A 19,695-nucleotide genomic window follows, 5' to 3' on the forward strand; every position below is an offset into this window, starting at 1 on the left:
TAGAAAAACGTATACACACCCTATAATTACTGATATATGTGTAGAAGCTGATGTAAGAATTTTAAGGGCAATATATATGCTAATATGAAAATCTCAGCAATAACTAAAATGTCCAGCAATGGAGAATTAATTTGCCAAATTAATTATAATAATGTATGACATTATAGTCATGTTATTAAAATGTTCATCACTACATAAAGTAGAATTCTGAATTAAAAATGAAATTGGTTCTTGAGATATGATTCAGATGTTAAAAATACTTGATGCACAATCATGAGGACCAGTGATTAGATATAAACATCCATGTAATGGGCTGTAAATCTCACAATGCCTGTAACTGTAGCTGTGAAGGATCCTACAACCTCTTCTGTCCTTCATGTGCTCATTGGTGTACATTCCTGCACATACATATGTACATGCACTCACTCAGACACATACACAGATAAATAAATCTTCAAAAATGTGATATAGATACAATCAAAGTATTTACCTTATAGTATTTATATGAAAACACACACATTGATCTGTTCTTACCAGTTTCATATACAAAACCCAGTGGTGCAATGAGTTATTGGAATAGAATATATATTAACTTTACATCTATAAAAGATTTCTAAATGAATTAAGATATATGTATAGAAGGAAATACAATTCATGTTATAAGAACAATAAGGATAGCAATTGTGAGATAATAATTACAGGAAAAAAAGAAGTCAATATAAACTATTTTCCCTATGATGGATTCAATGAGTACTAATGGCTCTGAAGAAGATAGAAATTTTGAAGCAAACTATTAAGTAGATGATTACTGGTGAACATTATCTATGTTAATGAACTTAATTTTGATTTGATTATTCACAACAAAGGAAGATATAATTGTAAACAAACCATTATGTGGGTTTATTTGTATACTGAGAACACTGATATTCATCTCATTACAGGAAATTTCTCTTTTAAAGATGTGAATGAGGGACTAGAGAGATGTCTCAGCAGTTAAGAATACTTGCTGCATTTTTGGAGGACCCTAGCTTAGTTCCTAGCATCAGTGGTGAGCAGTTGGCAGCCACTTACAACTTTATTTCCAGGGGTACAATGTCCTCTTCTGGCATAACTGTGTACATATGGCATACAAACCTAGACACACATGTGCATAAAATAAAAATGTTTTAAAATGAAAGAAAAATCATGTGAATAGTATATAACTTTTACATTTAATGATTCATTTGTTTACAAAAACATTCAGCAAAATATTAGTAAATTGTTAGTCTTTGATTCAACAATGGACTAGAGAAATGAATTGTGTCATTCCTGTTCTATAAACAAGTTATACAAGCTATAATTCAGATTGTCATACATAGCATTTTGTACAAGTGATTATGTTTAAGTGACCCATGGTTTCTGGTGTCAACTCTTGAAATAAAATGTGTCATTCTGCATACAGAATTTAAACTTGAATCCTTAGAATTAAAAGTTCAGACTTACCAATTCAATAGTGCCCTCCAAATAAACACCTATGAAATGCCACATCACAAATTCCATATACAGTAATCCTTAAAACCTCAAAGTCAAATATGTTTTTCATTCTTAGCTAACTTCATCAACATTAGCATAAACCTACTTTAGTGTCATTAATCATTATGAATAGGTAAAGTGCCCCTAAAGTGACAAAGAAAATAAACCTGAAATTCAAGAACTGGTAAGAAGCCATAATAATTTTTCAAGCATTTTAAAACTCAAGCTCTTCACTTAGCAATAGATGTCCAAGGGCTTGACATAATCAAGATGAAACTCTGTTAGACATTCAAGAATGGATATATTCGGATTCTTATGTCATTGACAATTCCTAGGCTGAGAATCATCAGCCAGTCATGACTCTAAATTACAAAGAATTTTGTGATTCAAATCAGAAAAATATCCTGAATCATCATAAATACAGAAGTGATTTTTGACTTTGATGGCACTCACTGTTAGTTGGAAAAATAACATCTCAAAATCAAGAGGCAACATCACAATATTAGTACAGAATCAGCAGGCTGTCGCTTCTTCCAGATCAGATTTTGTTTCCTGTTGCAGAAGAATACTAAGCCTTTGTTTGCCTCATGCACAGTTTAAACCTTTCTACATCCCCTTTGATCTTTATGTGTGTGGCGGGGGGACTTATTAGTTTCCCTGGAAGTTGTCATCAGACCATCTCAAGAGCAGCTCTACCACCATGAACACAGCTGTAACACTCTGCAAAAGTTGTGGAAGTCAACAAAATGGATAGAAGTAGGAATTATTGGTCATTAATACACAGAAATACTGTCAGTGAATAGTAACACAATTATCTTAATAGCCAGATCATTTTGGCTTTAGCCGACTTCTTTCCACATCAAATCAAGTATCTGTATCTACTTCATAAATGGACTTATGGCCAGAACGAAATGGCAGGAAGATTTAAAAAACTAATCAAGGAAGCTTCTTGGAGGAAAAATTCCATAGCTTTCTGAAATAGAGTGATTACCTTCAAATGACAACTGGCTTAAGCCTAGAGGCTGTAGATTAGAGATAGTGGAGGAAGCAGAGAAAAACAAAAGAAGGGATAAAAGAGGAGGAATGGCTGAGGAGAAATAACAGAAAACAAGCACATACAGACTCATCAGTTTTACACTTAGTTATTTCATTGTAGCAGGAATCTTAGAAGGTCCTGCCAGGTTATCACCTCCAGGGCTTACCACTAGTGCCTACCTGCCAGGCAGGTCTCATGTCTTGAAAGTTTGACAGCTTCTTAAAATAGCAAACCCATGAGCCTGTGAGGGAACACTTTCATTCAAACCATAATAATCAAAGTTTTACTTCTATGTGCCAAAGAAGGATAGCCTGTGTGTTTGGTTAGTAAAAGACACTTCCTGACTGCCTTTAAGCAAATAAAAAGGTGTGAGGATCTTAGAGGGGAGAAGAGCATGTTGCTAAACAATAGAATCTATATATTTCTTTATGGTTTTCTTTTTCTTGAACTTACTTAAGTTTGTTTTGTTCACATCTAAAAGAATTCCGAACAATATATCAATAAGTATTTTATGATTACTCTGAAAGGAAAGACTTTAAGCAGAAAAAGTAGAATTTCAAAGGGAAAGACACAGAGATGATGTTACTGGCATCTGCAGGTGAACTTATGTTTTTCATAAAACCCTTGAAATCAGAAAATAATGTTATTAAAGAATTAAACCTAGCTATCAATATGTAAGGAATAAGAATTAAACATAGGAATCCATAATAACTTTAGAACATGGACTTCATTCTTGCATGCAATCTTCTTAATTACAGAGAATGTTTATAGTCATATATGTGCCTGGACAGACATAGTAAAGGGCTCAGTTGGAATGCTATACTAAGCAGCATCATGGTATTATCTTTTGAGGGGGGTTGATTACTTGATTCAAGGAATCAGACTCAAGTCCTTTGGTTTAAGTACCATGGACCATGCACATCTTGCCCTCTTTTCTCCCAGGCTTTCCATCAGCAAATGTGCATGATACAGAAGCCCAGAATATCAAGGCACAGATGTGTTACTATAACTTGTTTCAAGTCTGCTGGGGATAAAACCCAGGTGAAATGAATGAGACAGTTTTCAGGAATCTGAAAGCATTGTACTTTAATTACAAAATCTCAGGTTAAATAAGCTAACAAAAAGGAGGACAGGAAATTAAGACAGAAGCAGGCTAGGAACCCAGGGACTTCTGTTGCCACTGAGCAGATGCTGGGATGGAAGTCATGTTCCCTTAGAGAGATGATTGCATTTGCTAAAGCCATATTACCTGAATAAGCTTTGGAATTCCATCATATGGGCTTGTTTTTATACATGCAGTATTTATATAATGATTCAAGTGTATTATGAAGAAATAAATTAACCGCCTCTGTTTCATGATGGAAAGATATAAAATGGAACGTATTACACAGATAACATAAGAGAATGATTTATTTCTATTCTATGTAAATAATTGCTCTGTAGTTCTACAAAGCACATTGAGAATTTGATTTTAGGACTTAACAACATAGCCACTTTAGCATTCCTCAAACCCTCAGTGATCTTTGAAGTCACTGCTGTAGTTACAAGGTGCCTATAACATCATGCCTGATCCATGGGAACCTTTTTTTTTTTTTGTTTTGTTTTTCTAGACAGGCTTTCTCTGTGTAGCTTTGTGCCTTTCCTGGATCTCGCTTTGTAGACCAGGCTGGCCTCAAACTCACAGAGATCTGCTTGCCTCTTGCTTCCCAAGTGCTGGGATTAAAGGTGTGTGCCAGCACCGCCCGGCCCATGGGAACCTTTTTAATGATGATGTTGGCCCTTTGATTTATAGTCAAACTTTTTTTTTTAATTTTAGAAGTAGTAATAAATACATCTGCTTATTTCTAAAACTACTTCCACCACTCACTTGTATTCACCTGTTATTTCTTTCCTTAAATGACTTTGTTTTGTTTCTATTGAATTCTTTCTATTCACAAGATAGAATCTCGCAACCGTGTTATAGTATTTTGAATTTCACTTGGAACCCGAGTTAATTGGCCAACAGTGACAGCAAAGTGTTTGTGCAGAGGGAACTAATATAAATCCCAGAATATAAAATCAAAGTGTCTGCTTAGGAAAGAAATGTTAACAAAACAGTATTCAAAATAGCATACTCAAATAAAAGCAGCAGGAAGCTGGTGGTCAGAGGCAGCCTGGAAACCACATTAATCACCATTCCATTTGAACCTTCCAGGGTCATGTCAGCCCACTGCCTTCATCTGTTCTGTGTAGATGACATTTCTATGAGGGAGCCCAGAAGAGCAGATTAGATCAGTGTCCACAGTGGAATAAAGAGCATCCACAGTTCACAGATGGGGATCTTCCTTCCCCATTTTGAAGAACTCTTTCAGTTACAACAACTGCAGAAAATTAATGATCTAAGTTTGCTGAGGCATTTTCATAGAAACTTAAGATCACTTGCAAAAGAGGTCAAGAACCCACAAAAAATGTACATTCACAAAGAATGGTCCTCAGAAGGTGCCAATCCTGAGCCTCATAGGAACAATGTATCTAGCTTGCCTATGAGGAAATAGATCAGTTATAGCACCTCTTATGATTCAATGCACAGGTCCAGCATGAAGGCACATGCTTTTAAGCACTTAGGAGGCAAAGGCAGGAGGATTTCGAATTATAGGCCAAACTGAACTGTTAAATGTGATCCTGCCTCAAAAAAACAACAGCAATTTTTTAAGCTAAGAAAAAATATTGGATGGATTTAAGAAATAGTTATATTCTAGAGTCAACTTTGACTTTGCTTTTCTACAGAAGAAATTATTTGAACCTCTTCCAATAAAATTTCTATAGTTTACATGTAAATTTATAGTCTTAACTCTGTTTTAAATAACAGAACATGATACATTCTCCTAAAAAAATTAAGTATTAGTTCTGTGATTCTGTTAAACAATGCCTATGTGTGAAAAGACATTAGCAGCTTTTCACCTCATTTCAGAGTTTCAGTCCTTTCTCTTGACAGTATTAAGAAGGAAGGCAGGAAATGATTTTGTGTTTTGTGTTTATAACCAAAACTATATTCTTTTTTTCTTTCTTTTTTTTTTGGTTTTTCGAGACAGGGTTTCTCTGTGTAGCTTTGTGCCTCTCCTGGGACTCACTTGGTAGTCCAGGCTGGCCTCGAACTCACAGAGATCCACCTGGCTCTGCCTCCCGAGTGCTGGGATTAAAGGCGTGCGCCACCACCGCCCGGCTCAAAACTATATTCTTAATGCCAGGGTGTAATATTCATGACAGTTATTTAAAACAACTACTCCCATTTCTTACCTAAAATGTTTTACAGGTTCTTGAGAAAAACTCAGGCATCTATATTTATAATATTTGAAATATAAAGGACATGGATGTAGACTAAGAGATAACTCAGTTGGTAACACTGTATATTCACAGGTGTGAGTACCTGAGTCTAATCCACAGGAGTCATATTAAAATCAAACAACAACAACAAAAGAAAGCAACAATGAACATCCATGCTCTGGGATGGTGGGGAAAGGAGGATCCCTTGTTTAGCCAAATCAGTGAGTTCCAGGTTCAGTGAGAAGAGAGATGCTGCCTCAAAATCTAAGGTGGAGAGTGACTAAGGAAAATGCCCTGTATTAACCTCTGGCTTTTACATGCATGCAAAGATAAGCACATCATATATCTCCTCCCTCATATGTGTAACCACACACATACACACTCAACCCCACATCACATCACATGTTGTGATGTGCACAGTCCCTTACACCTGTCCTCCAGCACATGGCTAGACTTGGTACTAGAAGGCAGGACCAGACAGACTTTGGTATTTTCTCTGCAGGTATGGTGGACATCACAGGGAAAAAACAAATGAAAGGAATGCTGTAGCGAAACTCTAATACTAAAACCAAACTATGTAATGATGTCTCTTCCTACAAGTTAGGTTTGAATTGGGACATTATAACTTCCAATTGCTGAAAAATTTCCTAAGTGCCTGTGAACCAACCAGACTCTGCTCTTACTAATTTTCCTTTAAGTTCTATGAGACTATGAATAGCACAGAGAAAAACCTCGGGGCCATTTATGTTCAGAGACTGATTGGTCTCGTGAAGCTGATCAGTGTAGCTTGAGTTTTCCCTGCCTTGCCCACATTCAGGACAAATCTCTGCCACCCGCCAGTCCCACAGCCGCTCAGACCCAACCAAGTAAACACAGAGACTTATATAGCTTACAAACTGTATGGCCGTGGCAGGCTTCTTGCTAACTGTGCTTATAGCTTAAATTAGTCCATTTCCATAAATCTATACCTTGCCACGTGGCTGGTGGCATACCGGGGCATCTTCACATGCTGCTGGTCATGACGGCGGCTGCAGTGTCTCTGGTCATGGCGGCGGCTGCAGCGTCTCCTTCTGCCTTTCTGTCCTTTTATTTCTCCTCTCTGTTAGTCCCACCTATCTTTCCTGCCTAGCCACGGCCGATCAGGTTTTATTTATTGACCAATCAGAACAACTTGACATACAGACCATCCCCCAGCACAGCCAAGTGCAGACCATCTCAGACACCTGCACTCAGGCCCATGGTCCTAATCATCCTCTATACGGACCTGCTGGGTAACGCCACAAGGAACCTGAGAATGGGCTCCCACAGGACATACAGAACATCCCACAGCAGATCAGTTTAGAAATTTGTCTCAAATTATCAATATTACTCTAGATCCTCATGGGGATTCAACATGATAATAGACTTGACTTGGTCTCCACCTGCTGTGGGAGTTCTTTTTAGAAGCTATGAATATGTGTTGCTCTGATTGGTTGATAAATAAAGCTGTTTGGCCTATGGCAAGGCAGCTTAGAGGCAGGTGGGAATTCCAGGCAGACAGAAAGAGAAAGGAGAAGCAGAGAGACGCCAGCCTGCCGCCCGAGGAACTACATGCCAGCAGACCAGTAAGCCATGGAACATGTGGTAAAGCATAGACTAATAGAAATGGATTAATTTAAGGTATAAGAGCTAGCTAGAAAGAAGCCTGCCATATGCCATACAATTGGTAACTAATATCAGACTCTGAGCAACTATTTTATAAGTGGCTGTGGGACCACGGGCCAGGCAGGACCAGAGAGAAACTTCTAGCTACATCCAACTTGTTTAAAAATATTTAGTAAGTCTTGTCCTCATGCTTTTGAAAGTCATATTTAAAAGACATTATTTCTGCCTTTATAAGGTTCGTTTCTTTGGTAGCCAATGACAAGCAAAAAAAAAAAAAAAAAAAAAAAATTGAGGCCCATAATGCTAATGAGTTAGAATGCTGCATATTGTATATAAAGTGCCTTTTTTGTTTGTTTTTTCAAGATAAAGTGACTTTTTAATGAAAAAAATATACATTCATCATTTGCCTACATGCAACAATATTTAGTGCCACAAAAGCAACTTACCTATCTCATTCTAAGTGTCTCTGTGTGAGATTATATATGTGAAATATTTATGTGAGACAGCAACAATCAGGAACGCCAGGAGGATATGGGAGAGGCCCCGAGTCTGTGACCTTATAATCAAGAGGAGAGCACCATGGGACTGAATGACAATGTCTATTGATTAGGAATGTCAGTTATTGAAAATCAGATGTGAAAAACATAAGGATAAAAAGCTTATATTGTATGGCTAGGTGGCTACTATAATTGGAAGCTGAGTCCAACTGAATATCCAGTGTGAGTGTTCAGAACAGAAAGAAGGCTTTCAGTAGTAATACAGTACATAGCCTTGTTGAAATCATTATTTTTTCACATTGTGCTTTTGAAAATGCACACTTATCTGAGTAACTGTGATAGGAAGGATGATTCTATACAGCTGATCTTCACAGTGATTGTTACTGTGATAGCAATCATGAGTGAAGAGAAGTGTTGCAAACAATTGGCGACTGGGCTATCAGGGGCCAGCAAGAAGAACAAGCCAGTAGGTCAAAAGGATATGAGGAAACTTACAATGGTAAGTAAGGTAACATGGTGTCAGAAGAACCAGAGAAGGAATTGGCATGGGAGGAGAATCCAATGGATAGATTCTAAAATTACTTATCAGAGATCCAGTTTAAAACCAAGATTGCAGTCTTGCATAGGCTGACTACATGCTTGCACACTGGAGGAAGAGGTACAAGCTGGAACCAAGCATTCTGGAAAAGGCTCATCACTACAAAAGCTCATCACTGAGATTTTGAAATTACTAAGACTTTAAGTTGAGTAGGGGAATTGCTATGAAACAATGAACATTAAGAACATAATGAAAACTAATTCATATATATGAAAAGCAATTGACTTGATAAATTACAAATACATTTAAAAGAAAGTAGAAAGTATAACTTTTTTCTGTTCTATTACACATTTCTTTATATGTATTCATTCATCATTAGGATTGAAACAGAAGCTGAAGATGTTGTCTTAGTAAAAAGATGATCATCAGAGGTAAGAATTGTTCATCCAATGCAAACAATAACAAAAATCCCAAACACTTTTAATTTGATTGTTAAGTGCATATGCCAGAAGGTGGAGTCATTAAGACACATGCACAGAAGGGGAGACTTGACCTGGGTGACTTCACCAACACTGGTCGTGGAAAATGCCCATTGCGGTCACCCTCCCTTACCACCACAGAACTGTCCCTTCCTTCAGTTTATTAAGACCTTTATAAACTGCTAAGGCAGCCTTAAGGATGATAAAATTAATCTTTTTAAATTCCCAATGATACTGAGGAAAACACTCAGCAAAACCATGAGAAATCCATAATGAGGTTCTTAAGCACGTGGTGAAAAATAAGTTTTCTGGAGTAAAAGCCCAAGTAAAATGCTTGAATCTATCAAGTTGATTAAATGGAGAAAAATACTTCAGGAAATATTAGTTTTTAAAGGGATTAAATATTGAGAATTAAGGCTAACAGAATGATTTTTAATCCTCAAATTATGCACATATTAATGACAAAATGAACAAACAATTTATGACCCTGGCATGGCCACTTTCCTCACAGGGAACTTATCAGGCTGATTAGAAACAGACTAATTTTGGGGTAAGGAATTTCTACTGTCTACTGACTGGCTTCTAAATATCATGATTTTTCAATCAGACAAAGTGGGTATTTGCTTTTAAGCTTTTTTTTTAATTTGTGAGATAAATGAAATGACACAGACAGCAACACTTTGTAATTATAATTTTCAAATCCATAATAAAAGCATAGCCATTTTATATTCTTATATATCATTTTATGGAAATGTTGAAAGTCAAGCCTTTAAGAAGTGCATAAGAAGCAGAGAGAAATCAACACAGAAATGCATTTCTTTGGTCCATGCTATGGTGTACAAATAAAAATAAGTAAAACAGAATAGATTTCTGTTGGGGTATATTTGATCACACTGTGTGAATATGTCTCTGTTTTACCTCATCTGCCTAAAGCATTTTCTGATTGGTTTAATAAGAAGTGAATAGTCAACAGCTAGGCAGGAGAAGATAGTCGGTGTAGCTAGTTTTCTCCAGTCCTGCCTGGCCCACGGTCAGGACAAATGTCTTTCACCTGCCAGTCCCGAAGCTGCTCAAGCCCAACCAAGTAAACACAGAGACTTATATTGCTTATAAACTGTATGGCTGTGGCAGGCTTCATGTTAACTGTTCTTATATCTTAAATCAACCCATTTCTATTAATCTACAAGTTGCCACGTGGCTCGTGGCTTACCAGTATCTTAACATCTTCTCATGGTGGCAGCTCGTAGCATCTCTCTGCCTCAGCCTTCCACTTCCTAGAATTCTCCTCTCTCCTTGTCCTGCCTATACTTCCTGCCTGGCTACTGGCCAATCGGTGTTTTATTTATTAACCAATCAGAGCAACACATTTAACATACAGAACATCCCACAGCAAGTAGGACTTCTGGGAAGAGGGAGGAACACAGGAGAAGAATCTGAGAGGAGAGGGATTTGCTAGCCAGAACAGGAGGAAGTTGGGTGTACTATACTGAGAAGAGGTAATGAGCCATGTGGCAGAATGTAGATTAATATAAACAGGTTAATTCAAGTTTTAAGAGCTAGTTGGGAACAAACCTAAGCTAAGGCTAAGATTTCATAGTTAATAAGAAGTCTCCATGTCATTATTTGGGAGCTGGCAGTCTAAAGAAAGACTTGTACAGATTCCAACCATCTTTAATGAAGGCAAGTAAATATATATCTATGAGTAAATGTAGTAAAGAAAGGAAATCACTGTTATAAATAGTTATGAAGATGGACTATAAGTTAAAGTGCAAAGGAAAATCATTTAATTCCAAATTTGAAATAGTACAAGGCTGCTTTATTAGATGATAATCTAACTGGAGTAAAAATAGCAGAAAAAAAGTGGTATTTTACAAAATTAACTTCCAAAAGATAGCAGCATGTCTATACACCAACAACAGACTAAAAATGTGAACAGAGACACACTCCCATTTATTTTATTTTTGTGATTTTATTTTAATTACAACAATTTTTCACTCACTTTCCTCCCTTCAAACCCTCCTTTATACTCTGCCTAATTATCCTTTAAATTCATGACCACTTTTTCACCACTGTTTATTTTGTGCATATGTGTATTTATAGGTCTTTTGTAAGCAAATTTTGTAGAATATCACTTTTTTTAAATTGCTGATTGTTTCTAGATTTTTCTAGGAGAATAATTAGGATTTCCTATGTATAGTATGATATCTTCTGCAAATACTAATAATTTGACATCTTCTTTTTTAATTTATATCCCTTTAATTTCCTTTTCTTGCAATATTATTCCAGATAGTGATTCTAACACTATGTTGAAAAGGAGTGGGGATAGTGGGAAGTCCTGTCTCATTTCTGATTTTAATGGTTTGCTTCAAGTTTTTGTACATTTAGCATAATGTTGGCTGTGAGTTTGTCATATAGTCTTTATCATGTTGAGGTGTTCTATCAAGTCTTATTCTCCCCAGGATTTTATCACGAGAGCATGTTAAATTCTGTCAAAGGTTTTTTTCTGAATCTACTGAAATGATTTTTGTCTTTAAGTCCATGTTATTATCCATATTTATTGACTAACTTATTTAGAACTAGCCCTGGATTTCAGGGATAAAGCAAACTTGATTGTGATGGATGATCTTATTTGCTTTTTTTTTTTTTTGGTGAAGTTATTCTGTAGATATGTATTAGGTCCATTTATGTTACCTGTAATTACCTCATGTTAAATGTAATTTAAATATAAGGTTTCTCGATTCTTTTCTGTGTGTGAAGATTGTGAATCTATTGGAGGAAGTGGCATGTTGAAATTGTGTGCTATTATTGGGTTTGTGTTAATCTGTCTTTAATTCCATTAGTACATGTATCCCATTACATACATTAGTATTGTGTATCCCAATAAAGCTTACCTGGGGATCAGAGAACAGAGTCAGCCACTGAATTAGACAGAGAGGTCAGGCAGTGGTGGTACACACCTTTAATCCTATCACTGGGGGGTGGGGGGGTGGAAACAGAGATCTATCTGGATCTCTTTGAGTTCAAGGCCACACTGGGCTACATGAGAGAAACAGAGTCCAGCAGTGGTGACACATACCTTTAATCCCAGGAAGTAATATGGCAGGACACAGAAAGATATACAAGGCATGAGGAAACAGGAACTCACTCTCTTGATGCTGAGGATTTTGTAGAGATAAAAACTAGTAGCTGGCTGTCCTGCTTCTCTGATCTTTTAGCTTTTACTGCCTCCTCTCTCCCCTACCCCCCAAAAAAAATAGAAAGCAGAGAAAAATTCAACATTATATCAGTAAGGCCTATAGTGTGAACATTTGTCTTTGTTGACATGCTGATGGAAATATTCCCCATTATGACACAGAAAGATGTGGAAACAGTGCTAGAGTCGCCATAACTTGGTCAGTAAAGTGCCTTTCTTGCAAAAACGTGGACCTACGTTTGACCATCAGAGCCCATGTAAGGAGCCGATCATGACAGTTCCTTACTGCCATGAAAATTCAAGGAAGGTGAAGATTTTGAAGCTTGCTGATCAGCCAGCACAGCCTACTTGGTAAGTTCTGTCCAGCAAGAGACCATGTCTTAAAACATGTGCATACAAATGTACATGTACACCACCCCTCACAAGTGTGTGTGTGTGTGTGTGTGTGTGTGTGTGTGTGTGTGTGTATGTATGTGTGTGCGCGCGTGTCAGAGAGAGAGAACCTGAAAGATCTGGTTGGAGTTCTAGTTGGAGTTCTTCCTCATTATTCATGTGAGTTACATGTAGATGGGTGAATGTTGGCTGTATATTCACTATGGTCATGTCTCTTTTGCTTTCTTTCTCTCACCACATAGCACCCTGTGTCACCTTAGGACTAAACCAGGGAGATATTGTGATCAGATATAGGCACTCATCCTCCAGCTAGAACTGAGCAAACATACATCTCTTTTTTATTGTAACCTACACAGCGTGTTCTGACCCTTCTGAGGAGTGCCTGGCATGCACCCCCTTTCTGTGGTGTCCTTGAGGAACCTGGATTTTTTTTTTTTTTTTTTTTTTTTTTTGTAGATGGAATCATCATAGGTGTTTCCTGGCAAGGATTTTGGCAAGAATTTTTTTGTAAAGTCCAACACAGCATAAAAACTATTTGATTCATGTAAACTCCATAAAGAACAACAACATACTAAAACAAAAATCGTAAACCTGAGAAGCTTTATCTGTGAACCAATGGCCCTTTCTCTACTCATTTGACAAATATAATTTTAAAATATATCTTTTAATCCAGAAAAAGGTTTTTGGGAAACTTTTTGGAATTCCAGTGTTACCAACTTGTCTTGATAATTTATTTCATTGTTTCAGTATTTTGTAAGATAGGTTAGTATCTTAGTTTAATTTCTATTCCTTCAACAAAATATTGACAAAGAACAGCTGATGAAAAATGGCTTTCTTTTTGCTTGTTTGTGTATAATACTAGGTTGCCATCTATTATTGTGGGGGAAGTTAGGGCATTAAGGCAGAAACTTAAAGCATTCCATCCACAGACAAGAGCAGGGAGAGGAATGCAGCCTTGCTTGTGTTCTTGTCTTACAAGATTCAGGAGCTATAGCCTAGGGAATGGCGTTGTCCACAGTTGGCTGGGTTTTTCTATATCAATTAACAACCAAGACAATGTCCTTCAGTCATGCCCACAACCCAACATGATCTAAATAACTCTTCATTAAAATTCTTTCCAAGTTATTGAAGGCTGTGGGAAATTGAAAGTTGGAACTAATCAGCATAGTTAGTGTTCCTGTAACAGAAATTGCACTAGCCAGATAGAGTAGAAAAGAATTTAACAGAGGGTAATTGGTGTTGACAAAAATTATTAGAAGACCTGGAACTCTTATGGACTTAAGGTTGGACTTTGGGGAAGACTCACAGAACAACATGGAAGAATTGTCTCTCTCAAAGCCATCAAACCTGTGGACAGAAAGTCAAAGGCCACAGACATCATAACAGCAGATAGCCAGAACATCCCACCACTTTTTCCACAAATGGAACCAGCCCTCTGGATAGGCCCCCTCTTTTTTGTAAGAGGCCATCAAAACCTCATCATGGTTTGTTTTGATAGGTAGTTGTTAGAATGTGAGTAATCTAACATTCCCCACCCCATAGTCACAGTATTTTACTCTGGTAGTCACCATTTAACCTTTTCAAGAGCACTGAACTTTTTCAATAACAAGAATTAAAGCAACATTGCTTTCATTTATTTATTTTGCATTTATTTCCTTGTTTGATATGTGGTACAGGTTTGTGATTAGGCAAGCATACAACTTCAGTGTAAGGATATGTGGGTCCAAGCTCTGATATTAACTATAAATGACTGGGAAAAACTAAACATGTTAGATTTTAATTTCTTCATCTGTAAAATTGGCATATTAATAATGGTGACTATTCATAAAATTATTTTGCAAATTGTCCTGAGTGCTTAGATTGGCACATGCTTCTTCACAAACTCAGTGCTCTTTCCTTTTCCTTCAATGCACCATCTACTTATCTCAGATCTACCATTTCTCTCAGAGAAAAACTAACTAACCAAAGCCATGATTTCTGGTCAAGCACATCTATCTTCATCTCTGACATGGTGCTTACAGGTTATCATTTTTCTGAGTTCTCACTATCATTGATGCTGACAGCTCACACCATGTTTATTCTTCCCTGAATTATCTCTGTGCTCTTAGAGTAATTCTGAAAATACATGTGGTCATCTCCTCTTTTCCATCTATCATGCTAATGCTAACCACATCATCCCCTGCCTATGATAGTTCTTCACTCACATACCAAATATTCATGTCTTTTTTTATATCTTTGTTTCAATTCATTTTGTACACCTGTGACAAATGAATACCTTAAGCACAATTAAAATGTTATTTTCATGCTCAGAAAATGTGAGTCACTTTCTCTTACACATCTCATTCAGTAAATCACCTGGTCTGAATCTCAAAGCACTTTTCCATGTAGTACCTTCCATGTTTCCCAGCTTTACATACAAGAGCTTTCCTAAGTTGTTCATTTTATCTGCTATACTTTTACTAGGTTCTCTTCATGAAGAACTTAGCCTGGTCCTTTCCAACAGTGTCCTCTCCAGAACTTTGTTTTTTTAATTTTGTCACTGGTGATGGTTTATTGAGACAGGATCTTACTGTATATTCCAGTGTGGACTAGAACATGACACTCCTCTGCCTCAGCTTTCTAAGTTCTGGAATCGCAGTTGTGCCCCATAATGTCTAGCTAAAACTCTTCTGGGTCTGTGTATAGTGATTTCTTCCAAGGAGAGCACCTTCCTTTCTAAGATAGAAGCTTTGTGCCCATCTATGGATGAACCAAATATGTGACTGATCCAAGGTAACAAGGTGACTGTTGGTCAGGAAACTTCCTGAAAGATTAGATAGCAAAGTCACTAGAAGCATGTAGCCTGTGCTGTAACTGCTCAGTTTCCTTCCTTTGATGTAAGAAAGTGTCTATAGAACTGTTAACAAATAGGTAGGACTAGTTTACAATAAAAATTCATTATAAAATCTTTATTTTTAACAACACTTTATTTGAAAACAAAAACAAATTAAAAAAAAAAAAAACACCCACAAGTAGTTCACCATCCCTAAGGTTTTATATTGAACTTGATATGGAGACCAGTGGCTACTAGGATTCTGAGACATGTCATATTTGAATTTGTCGATAAACTACAGACAATAATTTGCTACATTTCATGGCAGCAACATGTTTGTATGTATATCATTGTTGTAGGTTTGAAATGTGTATGTTGTAAACTTCTACTTCCAAAGAATTTACTGCAAAACATTATTTCTATTTTTTGTATTATCTGCTTATAATTTTCTCTCCTTATAAAAATGATTCTTGAGGCCAGGCAGTGGTGGTGGTGCATGCCTTTCATCCCGGCACTTTTGGAGGCAGAGGCAGGCAAATCTCTGTGAGTTCAAGTCCAGGACAGGTTATAAAGCTACACAGACTTTTTTTTTAAATTAATCATAGAAAAAGGTGCTCAGCAAGTATCTATCATCTATTTCTCTATCTATCTATCTATCTATCTATCTATCTATCTATCTATCTATCTATCTATCTCTCTATCTCTCTATCTATCTGTCTATCTAGCTATCCATCCATCTATCTATGTAATCTATCTATCATCTATCCCTCTATATATCAACTCCCTATCCTCCCAAATGCTGGGATAACAGGTGTTCATAACCAAGCCCAACTAACTTTTTGATAAATAAAAAGTGGAGTGCAGAGATATCAACACACTGATCTGGAACTTGTAAAAAATGAGATTGTAATTTCATTTGCCCTTTTCAGCCTTATTTCATTTCTTTCCAGCAAATACTTTCTGAAAACCAAGAATGTAACATGGGCTATGAGATTTTTACTGTATGAAGCTACCTGTCACATTGCTGGTAGTGATCTGAAATAACCAGAATATTCACTTTGTGTGAGGCTTTGTTTCAAGTAATTTACATATATTAATAAACATGGAAGTAGGAATTATTATTTTTATTTTGCTCATAAAACTTAGTCACACAAACTTCCTCTAGGATCAGCATCTAGGAAGCCATGTGTCTGTGTCTAACTCTTTATTGCCTTTCAATAAATATTTTCTAAATGCATAACAATGCTTGCTTCTTCCTACCTCTTCTTCTGTTTCCGCTAATGATTTATGTCTTATAAAAATAGGCTCCACACATAGCATCAAGATCCATGCTATATGTGAGCAGCTCTGTCCTAAAAATTTAACTCTTACAAACTATCTCATTTACTCCTTTAATTGCTCATATTTGTTTTCCAGTATGGATAAATTTCTTTCCATACCAATCTGAACTCCCTCAGAATAGGGAATCTTTAATATTAAAAAATAATTACAGACATTGTTTCCCAGGAAGCAATAAAATAGTCCACTGCTTGTAACTTATAATCAGTATTCTCAGTACTGACAAGCCTGTGTACCATATCAATATCTGAAATCAGTGTTACAGTCTATATAGCAGTTTGTCATATTAACTGCAGTCTGTTTCTTTTACACATTATGTTTCAAATTACTCACAGGTAAGACTTTAGTTAGCTTTTATCCTCCATTTCACGTATTTAAATTCAGCTTACTTCCCCATTATGAGCCATGATTTGGCTAAGAGCAGCAGCTATTGCTAATTCATCATGGTAATTCTCATGAAGAATGATCAGCAGTCATGTGTAAAATTAATTAATTAATTAATGAGCACATGAAAACACATTGTTTGGCCACTTGTGTTAACTAGAAATCATCTCAGCTTTACATTTAAATACTTCTAAAGCCTCTGCCCCAAAGACTTTACCATGACTGCTTCAGTCCAGACCACCATGGCTTTCAGCAGCATTGCCGTAACTCTTCACTTCATCTCACTTCATCCTCTTCTTCACTGCCATACTGGGGAATTTGGTTTCATTTAAGGGGTGGTGCTGTTTTCTGTGTATCCAGTAACCCATGATACATGCATACCTCAAAGTCTCTGGGCCCATAATTCCCCTCCTCCACTCCTGCCTTGCTCAGATTTCCCCTGGCTTCACTGAGTTGCCTGTCTGGATATACTCTGTGCTGCAGTCACACTGCATTCAAAACTTTCAGTACACTCTTCCCCCAGGCTAAAGCTATAGACAGGACATGTTTTTCCTTCTTTGTGAAAGGGCCTATTCCCTGTTTGTATGAAATAGCCTTCTCCATACAGTTGGGCCTATGTCACCATATGAAACCTTTCTTTATATAACAAGTTGAAGTCAGTAATTTCCTCTGTTCATGTAGCCCACATTTCCATTCCTAATATTTTTAGCATTGATAAAAATAGTTTGTTTACATTGTTGTTTACCATTGAACAAGGAAATATCTGCAGACAACAACTGTCAAATATCTCCAGCCTTTATCACAACATCATAGAGTCAGTTCACAATGAGCACATTTTTAGCTAATGATTTTACTGGTCTTAAAGCTTAGAATTTTATCTGACACCAAAGCATAGAACCAAGTACAGTAGAAGAAGAATCTTCCCAAATGAAATATTTGAAAATTTATTTAAAAATCATGATTTTGGGTTACATTCTTATCCATATTCTTTATTTGGAAAGAAAAATGTCATACGTAGGAATTAAATTGCTTTAGCAAATAATATCTGGCATTCGAAAATGGACAAGCTGCCAAGTAGGCTGTAAAAAGTTCTTCATTAAAGCAGGGTGTATAAAGAAAACCACATTAATGTTTGATGGCTATAGTATGAAATTAACTATGCAGTTATATTAAATGTACCATGAATATGTTAATTTTTCTAAATTGTATTTAATTGTTGGTGTCTGGTTTTCCTATTTAATGACTGCTAATTGCAAACTCAAAAAGTATTTACTGTCATGTTAAGGAACATACCAGAATAACTGTTTCAAAAGAAAAACACCACACTGAAAATTGAAAGCCTTTTTGCTTTACTAATGGATACAGTATAACAGCCTTCCAGTACACTTCTATCCAGTACAGCTATCAGTCTCGATGGGAGAAACTGCAAGCCAACATGAAATCAACTTCTACCAAAGCATTCTACCATCAGTGGAGTCTAGGCACCTCTGGTTTCTAAATAGGGATGATGGATCAGAAGCCACCCCAGGCAATTGCCATGTCACCAGTCTTTCCAGCAGAGGAGGTCTGGCAGAAGACATGATGCACAGTATCAAGACTCCAACATAGATGAAGAAACCTCTTAAGTAGCTCCATCCATGTTTAAAATTAAAAAGCTTTGGCTTTACCAGACGGTAGAATGAAGTTCATGTTGATTCATAGAATTTCACAGAAATATGATGTATAACTGAAATAAAATCATGATCACACATACCAATAAGGAAAATAAAAAGGTAGTCAAGTGAGGTAATCATCCTTAACAACTGGCAAGTGTTCTATGTCTAGAACAATGTCTAAAGATAACAACAGCATTGTGATTCAGCCATCAGGTGCTTGCTAGACACTGGCTAAATAAGTAAGTGAACAAAGTCTGCTATTAGTTATGCATACATGTATATGTATACCCCTTGAAATAATGGGGGTGGGGTGGGAAGAGGAGTATGATTCTTTACTGCCTATTCAGGAGTCCCCAGTGAGGTAGGTCTCTTGGAACTTTAAAATGCTCATTAAGAACTGATAAAACAAAGCAAGACAAAAATAAAAGAATCCTTTAGCTTGGTGAGATTCCTATGACTGGGACAAATTATCTGAGGTAATTATCTTAATAACTGAAAAGGTTATTTTCACTAAAGTTTCAAGCTTTCAGTCTTCCATTTGTTCCTGTTGCTCTGGGTCTGTGGCAGTACAACATATAATGCATAGACACTCCTAGAAAGAAGACAAAATGGCCAACTGTATAGGAAGATGTTAAATATCACCAAACATTAGGGAGATGAAAAATACCTTAATGAATATCTCCCAAACCTGTCAAGATAGCTTTTAGAAAAGAAGCAATAAATTGTGTTAGCAAACAGTGGAAACTGGAAGCCTCATACACTGCTATCTAAATTTGTGCAGATACTATGAAAAAGGAAATCAAAGCTTGGTTCTTCAAAACATTAAAATTAAAACTACCAAAAATCCAGCAACCTCACATCTAGAAACATCCCCTCCAAAATGAAATTAGGATGTGTAAGAGATAATAGTC

This window comes from Peromyscus leucopus, chromosome 6 (assembly GCF_004664715.2).
Source record: "Peromyscus leucopus breed LL Stock chromosome 6, UCI_PerLeu_2.1, whole genome shotgun sequence".
Classification (NCBI taxonomy): Eukaryota; Metazoa; Chordata; class Mammalia; order Rodentia; family Cricetidae; genus Peromyscus; species Peromyscus leucopus.